We start from the raw sequence: 13,295 nt of genomic DNA on the forward strand, positions 1-13,295 counted from the left end.
GGTCACTCAAGCCAGGTGTGTGCTGTTGGGTGATATTAACATATAGGAATTACATGCAGTCCATTTTTAACTGATAAAGTGCAAGATCCTAAATTTAACAACACACTATGTAGCTCTATGAAGCCTTTCATTTGTTCCTTCTTTTAAAGCTACATGTGTAGCATTAGTGCTTGTACTCACACAAATACCCACTCACATGTACACACACACACACACACACACACACACACACACACACAGAAACTCACACAGGATCACACACATAGACACACACACACATTCACAGAAACTCAGTTCAGTATTTCATTATCTTGGCAAATACAATACCTCTGTTATAACAAATAGTGTTTTATACGGTGTGGGGATAGACACTTGTGAGAGATTAGCCATGTTACCCCAAATTCTTGAGAAGGATTCTTTTGTCTTATGACTGAAGGAATAAGCATGGCTGTGGGTGGGCTTTACTGGCAGTAATCCTTGAAATGTTTACTGAGAGAACAATGGAAATGGAAACTCTTCTGTCCCCATGGAAGCCGGCTAGCAGGAAGAAAGTTTTCCAATTGGTTTGAAATGGCTTTCTCTATGCTCTGCATTCAAAGCATGGTATTTTCATGTAGTTTTGGTTGCTAACAAAGGCTAACCAATGGCACTATCCTGTGGCTTACAGACTCTTGGAGACTCTTTGTTCCCCATCTGCTGCTACTTCTGTCATCTGTGCTGATTCATAGATAATGCAAGTTTCTTTAACAGTCCATGTTTTCTGAAATCAGCATTAACTGCCCATGTAAAGCAATCTACGGCATGCTCTATTGGTAGAACACTCTTGAAATAACAAATTATACATGATACGGATTACTGGGTGAAAACCATGTAACATCTCTATGAGTAATTCCATGACTTTGCAAATCAATAATTATTTCCCAATAAAAGCAATAGAAACAATTTTAGCAATGACATATATTAACCTATCATTTTCTGTAAAATACCAACTATATCTTAAAGTCTCCTGTAGCATGCAGAGTTTCAGAAATGGAAACAAATGTCATTTATGAAACTTTCTCATGTAATACTAGGGAAAGCAGAATATGAACTATGAATGAAATATTAACACATGTTTAGTAATCTATGATGCTGAGAAGACAATGAGATATATAATTTATTTAAATGAATAGAAGGTTGGTTAGGATTTTATATTAAAACAAAGAAAACTGGAATGAGATGAAACTATTTGAATCAAGGCTAAGTCTTGCAAGAGCCTGCTCTTCCTCTATAATTATTGCTAACTTCACTTAGTAAATACTTATTTCTACCTTCAGGCATTACCTTTGTAGATGTAATATTTGAGAAAAACTGAAAGAAAACAATTCCACAACTGTGTGCCTTAAAATAGTAGCATGCTTGAGTGAACCACTGAAGTTTCACGAAGAATTACTGACTGTGAGAAATGAGCACAGAATGCCAATGACTCTAGTTGATCTGGTTTATTGTCTACAATAAACCAGCTTATAATAATAGTATAGCATCTAGTTCAAATCCTTAATCTAAGGTAATTAAATCATGGATCTGAGGACTACTACAGAAAGTGCATTTAACCTTGAACATGATTTGAGCAGAATTCTTTAGCGGAAGAACTTCTTAGGGTTGACTTTGTAAGGGAGTATTTTTTTTTCCAAGTCACACCAGAAGGTCAATTCCTTCACAAGGGAAATTATCAAAACTCACATCACACCAACATTGCAGTAAAGTATTAGTTTAATCAAGTCATTTTTCCGCTTCCTGCTGCTTGTTCCAAACAGACATTTTTTCTGTTTGACCCAAGCTTGTCATAACTGTCTGTTTTTGTTGTAATAATCTGCACAAGCTTCATTCTAATCTACTTCAGGGAGATGCTCCAAAACTACTTTCTGTCTTTTTCATTGAAGTGATTTATGTATGAGAATCGCATCCACAGCGAAGGTCTTTCTCCAGTCTTCTGGATTCAAAAGATACTGTAATTTTGAAAAAGTAAAAATAGATGGATGTAAAATCCACACATATGAGTGAGAATAGATGGCATTTGTGTCTCTGAGTGAGTCAAGGTCACCTCACTCACTATGATGTTTTGTAGTTCCATTCATTTGCTTGAAAATTTCATAATTTCATTTTTTACGGATGACTACATTTCCACTGGAATATTTTTTAGTATATTTTAAGGGAACAGTGATAGTATAACACAGGTGATATGAGAGGAAATCATGGAATAATAAAGAGGACATTCTAAGGTGAGGAGAAAGATGGGTCAATAGAGCAGAAGAGAAGGTGAAGAAAAAAATAGCACCAAGATTGCTTCAAAACTTTAGTCCTTTCATTCTAGACATTTGCCCAATAAAGGAGATATGTATTATCTAAACAAAAAAAAATAGCACCAAAGATATTTGAAAAAAATCATATGGAAATCTCCTATTTCATAAGCTTCTAAATGCATATTTATATATAAAAGTATTTGATTGAAACAAATAAAACAAATAGTACTTGCACAGGCCATCAAACAAAAATCTCAGTGTCATATGAGAGATACCAGCCCACATATTATTTGTCAGAAATGTCCTCGAGACCTCCAAAACAATATAGAATACTGCAATTGCTTTTGTTTGCTAACCAGAACTTTATGGTGAGAGCTGATTGCTGAAAGACAACATATGTGTTGATTACAGGATACAGATGAATTATATTGGTGTTGGCCAAGAAGCATCTTTTCTGTTAGATAGCTTTTATAGTCTCTGAAATTATTATGTTGCCTGGGAACTCTGCAAACTACAGCAATTACCAATGTAGTAAAGACCATGGGTAAAACAGTGGCATAAACATTATTGGGGTACACAGGTGCTTCTGTTTGAATTAAGACCCACTCTACCTGTCTAAGAACCCATGGTTGAGGATCTCAGAGGCCCCCGGGATGACTCTAGTCATGTTATTCAGTTAAATGAGCATAGAGTCAAAGTGTCATCTAAAATTGTACCACAATATCCATTATCTGAGAACTCACAGAGAAGTTATTTTCTACAGTAAATGGCCATTAACACGGAATCACACAACAGTTTTAATTTGTATTTTAAAGAAACTGCTTAGACATCAAAGGGACATCTATATAGATGGCTTGGAGACCACCAAGAAATAGGAGGTGGAAAGATTATCAGAACCAGAGATTGGGTGGGAATAAAATGAAAAAGTATCTTCTGAATATTATAGGACTACTGAACTCACAAACTCATAGTAGCGGTGTTTCAGCTATAGGAGATCATGCCAAAATGATAGCATGGATTGGAGCAGTTTCCTGAGCCCTTACCCATAACTGAGGAGTTACTGAGTGTTGATGATTTCTGGGGAAAGTGCAGTTGTTTTTCAGAGTACGTGGCACTGGGTAGATGGACCACACTTCAGTTGATGACTCCATGGCTGTGAATATATGGGCAGCACAGCTTACAACTTGGTGGATTATAGTTTTTGAAAATGTGAATGTGGGCTGGGTTCTTTAGGGCAAACCCATCAGCAGTGGATCCTGCACCATGCCCTCTATGCCACTATCTTCCATTCCTCAAGCTTTACCTGAAACTCCAGAGAAAGTAGCCATCAAGTAAAAACCAGTCGACACGCCTCCCTCAATCCCTTTTTTTGTCAGATTCCTCCAGGAAAATGCAGCAGTGGTGGGGCCTGCCCTTTGACCTCCCCACTCAAGCTGTTTCCCAGGCTCCAGGTCTACCTATGACCCCAGAGATAGTAGCCTTTGTGGACTACCAGAAGCTAAAGCCAGAAGGGGCCATCAGAGGCAGTTTAGCCATCAGGCATCACCAGAGGTCTGCAGCCATCAGGGCCTACCAGCTCTACCTGAAATACCAGAGGCCTACTGCCATCAGGGACTACCAGGCCTGCCAATACCATGGATAACCAGATGCCTGAAGACCAGCATAAAAACCCACTTAACAAAACCCGGGGTAACATGGCACCATCAGAACTTAGCTATCCTACTATAGCAAGCCCTGGATACCTCAGCACACCTGAAGAGCAAGAAAACAACCCTTAAATCCAATCTTATAAAAATGATAGAGGCCCTTAAAGGTGAAATTAATAAGCCCCTCTAAGAAAGAAGGAAAATTCAATCAAACAGGAGAAGAAAGTGAATAGAACTTTTCAATATTTGAAAATGGATATTGAAGCAATAAAGAAAACACAAACTGGGGCAATTCTGGAGAAGGAAAACCTAGTAAAGAGAAAAGGAACCACAGACAAAAGTATCACCATTGAAATACAAAATATGGATGAGAGAATCTCAGATGTAGAAGATACAATAAAAGACATTGATGCATCAGTCAAAAAAAATGCTAAATCTTAAGTTTCTAACACAAAATGTCAAGGAAATTTGGGACACTATGAAAAAAAAAAACCCAAAGCCTAAGAATAATAGGATTTGAAGAAAGAGAAGAATCTGTGCTTAACCTGCCAGAAAATATCTTAAACAAAATTAAAGAAGAAAATTTCCCTGAATGATAGAGAGATGCCTATAAATATAAAAGAAACTTACAGAGCACCAAGAATATGAGCCAAAAAGAAAAATCTCCCTGCAACATAATAATAAAAACAGTATCAAATTGATTCAGGCGTGCTAGTGCATGCCTTTAATCCCAGCACTCAGGAGGCAGAGGCAAGAAGATCTCTGTGAGTTCGAGGCCAGCTTTGTCTACAAACAGAGTCCAGTACAACCAAAGCTACACAGAGAAATTCTGTCTCAAAAAAACAAAACAAAAAACAAAACTCAACAAAACAGTATCAGACCTGACAGGATGCATTCCTGGTAGAATGTTGGACATTGACATACTATATCCTTCACTTTCTAGCAACAAGTACTGCTATCCTTTATTAGAGAAGACAGCTCCCAGGACACTTTCAAAGAAAGCTTCCAATCCCAATTGGTCCAGCATTTCAGACTGTCCCACACAAAATTCTAATTAAGCCAGGAACGCCTCAACATTTAGAAACTGTCCATAAATGTGATTCCTACCTCTTGTAACCATTTCACAAATTTTATTTGGGCCCCTAGTAGGTAGGTATTCATCCCTAACCAGCCAGAAGAAACCTAAAGAGATTGACACCCCATTTCATTTAAGGGGAGTCATGTAGGCTTTTGGTTTCTTTCTTGGGAAATAAAGGGTTATTATCGATGGGAGTTGGTTACAAGTTATTATTGGTCTTAATTAGAAAGGAAACAAGGTTAGACTCGGTAATGTCTCTCTTTTCCTTTATCTTACATTCTTAGGTTTGGAGACAGGGGTTGAATAGAAAGAAGGGGGAATATAGAAATAGGTAGGGAAGATAGAACAAAAAGTAGATTAGTGAATCTACTCCTCAACTTAATGCCTCAATCAATTGTCACCCACAATGCTATTTTTAATTCACTGGTATATAGGCACAAAATAAGTTTAATTCTAGATACAGTGGTATAGAATTCAAATGTAAGTTTTTTCTTCACACACACACACACACACACACACACACACACACACACACATATATATATATATATATATATATATATATATATATATATATATAGAGAGAGAGAGAGAGAGAGAGAGAGAGAGAGACTTAAAGCAATTCCACTAAAATCAGGGAAAAGACAAGACTTTCAACTCTCTCCATATCTGTTCAACATAGTACTTGACTTCTAGCTAGTGCAATATGACAACTAGAGGAGATCAAGGGGATACAGATTGCAAAGGAAGAAGCCAAAGTACCTCTATTTACAAATGATCAGATAGTATACATCCCTGACCCCAAAAATTCTACCAGAGAACTCCTAAAGATGATAAACACTTTCAGTAAAGTGGCTAGATACAAAATAACCTAAAAATCAGTAGCTATCAGTTATACAAATAGTAAATGGGCTAAGAAAGAAATTAGGGAAGCAACTCTTCCCAGTAGATAACCAAGTAAGTGAAAGACCTGATTTTCAAGTATGACAAGACTTCAAGTCTCTGAGGAAAGAAATTGAAAAAGATATAAGAAATTGGAAAGATCTCCCATGCTCATGGATTGTATGATTAACATAGTAAAAATGACCATCTTACTAGAAGCAATCTACAGATTCCATGCAATTCCATCAAAACTCCAAGACAATTTAACAGAATTTTAAAGACCAATTCTCAACTTCATGTAGAAAAACAAACAAACAAACAAAAAATTAAAAAAACAGAATAATTGAAACAATCCTAAAGAATAAAAGAACTTTGGGAGGTATCTCAATCCCTGATTTTCAAGTTGTACTACAAAGCAACAGAAATAAAGACCACCTGCTATTGTTATAAAACAGACAGGTTGATCCATGGAATCAAATCACAGACCCAGAAATAAACTCATACACCTACAGGCACTGGATTTTCTTTTATAAAGAAGCTAAAACTATACAATGGAATAAAGAAAACATATTCAACAAATGTTGAATGATCTGGATGTCTGCATGTAGAAGTATGCAAACTGATTTAAACTTATTACTCTGCAGAAATCTTAATTCCAAGTGGCTCAAAACCCTCAATAGCCTTGAATTCATTGGTACAGGTGACATCTTCCTGAAAAGAATACCAACAGCTCAGGATTTAACATTAAAAAGTAATAATTGTGACCTCATGAAACAGAAAACCTTCTGTAAGGCAAAGGACACTGTCAATAGAATAAAATGTCAGCCTACAGATTAGGAAAAGATGTTCACCAATCTTACATCTGACAGAGGGCTAATAATCAAAATACACAAAGAACTAAAGTAATTGAACACCAACAAACCACATATTCCAATTAAAAATGGGATACTAGCTAAACCATGAATTCTCAACAGAGCGATCTCTAGTAGCCAAGAAGTACTTAAAGAAATGTGTGATGCCATAAGCCATTGGGGCAATGTACACTAAAATGAATCTGAGATTCCAACTCACATGTGTCAGAATGGCTAAGGTGAAAAACTCAAATGGGTCAAGAGGGCACACTTCCCCATTGCTGATAAGAGAGCAAATTTGTACAACCACTATGGAAATCAATCTGGAAGTTTCTCAGAAAATTGGGAATAAATCTACCTAAATACCCATCTATACCACTCCTGGGCATATACCCAAAATATGCTTCATCATATCACAAGGACTCTTGCTCAATTATGTTTATAGCAGCTTTATTAGTAATAGTTAGAAACTGGAAACAACCTAGATGCCTCTCAATCAAAGAATGGATAAAGAAAACGTGGTATAATTACACAATCTAATACTACTCAGCTGTTAAAAACAGAGAATTCAGGCAATTTGAGGCCAATTGGTGGAATACAAAATATTATCCCAAGTGAAGTAACCCAGACCCAGAAGGATACACATGCATGTACTCACTTATAAGTGGATGCTAACCACACTATGATTCAAATACCCAAAGAGGCTAAGTAACAAGGAAGGCCCAAGGGAGATGCTTGAATCTCCCTCAGAAGCAGAAATTTAAAAAGGCCTGAGATGAAGAAAAAGAACAGGTAGGAGAGGAGATGGGAAGGGGAAACAGCATGTAGATCGGGTCGAGGGAGAGTTGTGATGGTATGTGAGAGGGTTGGGAGAACAGGGAAACCCATGTGGGAAGACACATCTGGGAGGAGCTGGAGACACAAAATGGGACAAATTTCTGGGGAGGATATACAGACTGAAATATCCTCCTCCTATACCCAGGTATTACTTCCAATGGAAGGAGGAGGACACCAACCCACCCTCAAAACCTTCAACCCAAAAGTTTCCCTGCCAACAAGGTGTGCAGGGAAAAAGAGTGAACAGAGCTTGTGGGAATGGCCATACAGTGACTGACCCAACTTGAGTCCCATCCCATGGGAAAAGCCAAACCCTGACACTATTAATGATGCCCTGCTACATTTTCAGACAGGAGACTAGCATAACTGTCCTCTGAGAGGCTCCCCCTAGCAGCTGATCAAAACAGATGCAGAGACTCAAAGCCAAACATTAGGTGGAGATCAGGGAGTCTTGTGGAAGAGTTAGGGGAAGGATAGAGGGAGCTGGGGTACAAGAACATCACAAGAAGACCAACAGAGTCAAATAACAGAGGACCATGGGTGCTCACACAAACTGAACAACAGGGCATTGCTGGAGAGGTTGAAGTCTGGCATAACCAGATAGCCAAGTGAGCTGGGTCTATTATGACAGACTCTCAGCAGAATTTTCTCTGTCCCTGTTCCAGGACCCACCAGATCCTCTAAGGAGCGTCACATAGCCCTCAGGAAAGATCACATGCCAGACCCTTTCCTGATAAGAAAACAGGTTTGGTTTAGTAAATTATAGGGGATTCTTGGAGTATCCCAACCTATCCTAAGGAGATCCTAGCCTGGGGCAAATAATCTTTAGCTGTACCTAGAAGCTTTTCCCTCAGCCATAGAATAATTAAACACTGTTTTCCTTCTTGTGATAGGACTCCTTGCCACTGTATATAAATGAGGAACTGTACCCATGTGCATAGACTAAGTATCCTGGCCTCAGCAAATGAGACACATTCACCCATAAAACCCTCCCTACTGCCAAAAGTTTATAAGTAAAGGCTGTCTGATGCACTTTCTCTCTCACAAGCGCTTGCCATTCCTCCGCTATGACCATCTGAGACTCCATTTATTCTGGGAGAGAACCATTGTTGGATGCTCAGTGGTGAGGCAGTGATGGTGACCACCAGTGAAGCATTTGCCCATGCCTGCCTTTATCTCACCACACCTGCCTTTTGGCCAATTTTAGCTTTCTTTGTCGTGCTTAGCATAGCTGTTAGACAAAGGGCTACAACATTTTTTGGTATCCCCAGAGGCTTTTTGTGCTCCCGTGTCTCTGCTGCTCTTTGATACTAGCAATTGTTTTCTAAAAGAATTAAACTGGTGGAAAGATCATTCCCGCCTCCCCTGGAGAGACTAGGAACCTGGCTTAGTGCCTGGACCTTGTCCTGAGAGAGAAAACGGGACCTCGGGACCTTTGATCTCAAGTCTGTCTGTTCTCCTCTGGAAGCAAGCAGTGCTTGGACTGACCCACCAATCACGGAACCCAGGCCAATCACCTGATGCCGATGGACACTGAACCACCAACCAAAGAGCATGCATTGAATGCTCATAGGTCCTCTACCCATGTGTAGCTGATCAAAGCTTGGACTTCAAAATGTCCCCTAGCAGTGAAAGAGGAGACTATCTCTGACATGGGCTCTGTTTCCTACTTCTGTATCATTTTCCCCTAGCTGGAATGCCTTGTTGGGTCTCAGAGGAAGAGCATGCCTTTACTCCTGATGAGACTAGATGTGTAGGGATAGGGGAGGGGAGGCTTCCATTTTCTAAGGAGAAGCAGATTGGGGAAAGGAGGGAAAGGGTACAATGGCAGGTCAGGGTAGAAAGGGGGGAGGTGCTGAGATTGGGATATAAAATGAGTAATTTTAAAAAGACAAACACAAATATAGATTAGAGAGAAATATCTGGCATCAGAGGAAGCTACCCTTATGTATATTTCTTAGTGTTCATAATCATAATAACAATCATATTTTAATATGTTCAATAAGTATTTTTACTTTTTTTTTTTTAGAAAAAAGTGAAGGTGGGTGGATGTGGAATAGATCTAGGAAAATTATGGGAGGAATGGGGATGAATATAAACAAAATACATTGTATAACATTCTCAGGGAATTTATACAAATATATATTTAAAAATAACTAATTCATAAACCCTTAACAAAAAATAGTCATAATCAATGTTTTTCTGATGTCACTTCAAAAGTAAAAGCGAAAACTGAAAACTTGAGAATTGGGACTACATCAGAGTTAATTCTTATGACATAAAAATATTTCCATGAGATAACATAAATAATATGGTCAAAAAATTTTATACTATGCACATATATGCATATTATATATAATATCTTATATTATGTATATATGTATACATTTCAAGAATCTAGGATGCAGAAAGAATCCTTAGAATGCAACAAAAAGACAAACAACAATTTAATAACAGAGTAAATGTACTACAGGTTATGGCTCAATGAACAACCATATGTTTGCCATGAGCAAAGCCACTGTCTTCCAAAGGGTGTGAATAGAAAAGTCTTGAGAATATATGCAAAGGATCCATAAGAAAATTCAATGAAGGTGCCATTTTTTAAGCCATACAATAAAATAGAACTCAGTGTCCACTAGGATAGCCAAAGCAAAAAGATGCAAAGTACAAAGTGTTATGAAGTGAGAAAATGAATACATTGTTGACTGTCCTCAAATCAGTGCATCCATTGTAAATGTTATTTTTGGTGTTTCATGAAAAAAAAGCATGGTAAGGCAAGAAAATTTCAGAACACAGTTTGATGGCTACCAGGAGATTAGAAAGAAAGAGAGGGTAAATGACTGTTTAATAGCCATGAAGTTTTCTTTTGGAGTGATGAAAATGTTTATACCCCTCTTAAAGATTTTATTTATGTTTTGACTACGCTACGTGTCACTACTTTTAAACGTAAAAGTGATTGCTTTGTGTCATATAATTTCATTTAAAGTTTTAAAGTATCTTAAGATGCTGGCTTTGGAAGTAGACTAGGTTAAGAGTTAAGAATGCCACAAATCTTCCAGCCCTAACCTCCTGAACACTGGCATTGCAGGCATATATCAGCACCTGATGAGTCTGAGATTTTGGATGTAAGGTTTAAACTCTCTCCATTGTTTCATGTTCTAGGCCTTAATGCCCATTTCTACCATATTATCATCATCTAGAAACTTTATGTGGAGAATTCATCTCAGGCTAGTACTCATAATTCTGGCTGGTTTTTATATTTGCCATTTTCAAATTGCTAATAAACTTTGTTAATGGATAGCACTATGTTGACTAAGATGTATCAAATGTGGGTCAAACACACTTGTTACAAGAAAAGGATGGAATATCAATTGACCATAAGAGGATTTCAAAATGGCATAATGACTCGATAAATTTGCTAATTGAGCTTTAGTTTATGGCTGATATGGCAGAACTGGGAACTTGGGGGTTTTAGTGGGTTATGGCTTATTCCAAATGCTTTTTATTTGAGGGTGTAGCTCAAGTGTTATACTATTTTCATGACTTCCACAGAACAGAACTGAATTTTGTAGCTGATTTAAAATCTCAAGTATTAAAAAAAAACATCTTGCCCCTCTATCTATAAAACAGGGTGATGTTATGGGCTTAGCATGATCAGCTCTCTCTGTGTTCATCCACACAATTCTCTCCCTGCTGGTAATATTTCCTTTCCCCCAGGCTGTGCTAAATCACATGTCAATCATGTCCATTCTCTTTAAATGTGTGTATTCACTTCATCTTTTTCCATTGCATCCCTGGCTGATTTGCATGAAGAAATGGAGCAGCAGTTGTCCTGAAATGCTGTGTGTTAGGCCAGAACTCCTGCTGTGAGCAGCAAAGTGAAACCAGAGACAGTTCTCAACTTCCTAATTTCTGTTCCACCACAATCAGCTTTTGTGGCACAGAAAGCACAATATCTATTCAGTTTGCATGTTTGGATGTGTCTGTGTCTTTGTCTGTCAGTCTGTTTGGCCATCTGTCATCTGTTTTGAACATCTCATCCTATAGGTGTATGTTATGAATGGCACAGTGTTCTTGAGTATGTATGTGTATTATCCACAAATACAAGGTATGAATTAAAGATAACAATAATTACAAAGTGGGGTCTATCCTTACAAAAATCACATATACTTGATGATCACAATCATTCACACTTATAACAGAAACAATTTATGCCTTAAGTTGTTCAACAAGAGTACAGAGGTGCATCAATTTTGCCTGTAAATATAATAATGAAGTCTGTTCTGGTGTGAAATCCATGGCATTTCAGATATATATGAAGACAGCTGTCTCAGAAGGAGAGCATATTTTTGTCTATGATTTATGCATATGCATATATTCTAAGACATTGTTGGATAAATATAAATTATAAGCTATTGGTTTAACAAAGAAATAAATGTGCACATTGAAGCAAATATAAGTTGAAATTTTTTACTGTTAAGTGACATAGTAAACCTTAAACTATATACTGTAAATAAAAATGAATGGTTAAAGCATAGTATCATGGTGAATTACAAATATTGCCTAATAACTGAATGATTTTTTCCAAAGTACCAGTGGTGTGGAGTGCCTTCATAAACTCCTATTTTGACATTTGGTTTGACTTCTGATCCACTCTCCAATCCTGGAACTCTATTAACATCTAAAATATTTAAGACCCAAAACAATTTTAGAAAGACATGATTTATATCTATTAATTTAACTTACCTCTAATTCATATAGGATGACAAAATGAGTGGGAAGCTGCTGTTCGAGACAAAAATTTGTATGGCAGCTGAAGACATTCTGTTTAGAGGATTGATTAAGGAAATGGTAACTTTTTTTAAAGATTTATTTTATTTTTGTAATGTGTATGTATATGTGCTTGTTGGGGGGGAGTATATGTAAGTGCCAGAGAATCCAGCAAGAACTTCATACAACCTAGAGCTAGAGTCACAGTCAATTGTGGGCTTCCCAACATGGGTACAGAGAACCAAACCCAGCTCCTCTTCCAGAGAAGCATATGCTCCTAACTCTTGAGCCATCTTTCCAGCCCCACTATTTTACAGTAGTTAGAGAAGTGATATGCTTGTATTTTCACATGTAGCTGTGACTAAAGCCTAACACTGGGAGTAAATAAACATTTTATTTCATTGTTTTATCCAATCTTCAGATCCCTCTATGGTACAAGTCTCATGCACATCAAATTATATTCAATACAAAACAAATACATCTGAAATTCAGTGACCTTGAATGGTTCACTCCATTTGTTCAAGCCATGTCAATATAAAACTGCATGAAGAAAAGTATTACCTACAGTGGATTTACTAGCAGTGCAATTCAATAAATGATATGAAACTTTAAACATTTGCATGGATGTTTCAACCAGTCACAAAACTAATTCTTGCTACAAAGCATTTTTGGAATAAAAAGTTCTATTTTAAATAAATGCTTGAATTTAGAAAAATTTACTTATTAGAAAGTATTTGAAGTAAGAAATGGTAAAAGATACAGCAAGAGGCTGCTTAGCTCAAGCGAATGAAATGCTGAAGGATATTGCATTAAAAATATTCCAGAACTGGCCAGATGGCTTAGAACATACCCATCAATCATAGAAAACAGATTTTGATCCTCAGGACTGACATTATGGTAGGAGATTACTTTCTCATATAATTTGTACTAATCTCTACATACACAAAGG

Source organism: Acomys minous (genome assembly GCF_964271855.1).
Source record: "Acomys minous genome assembly, chromosome: 6".
In the NCBI taxonomy this organism is placed as follows: Eukaryota; Metazoa; Chordata; class Mammalia; order Rodentia; family Muridae; genus Acomys; species Acomys minous.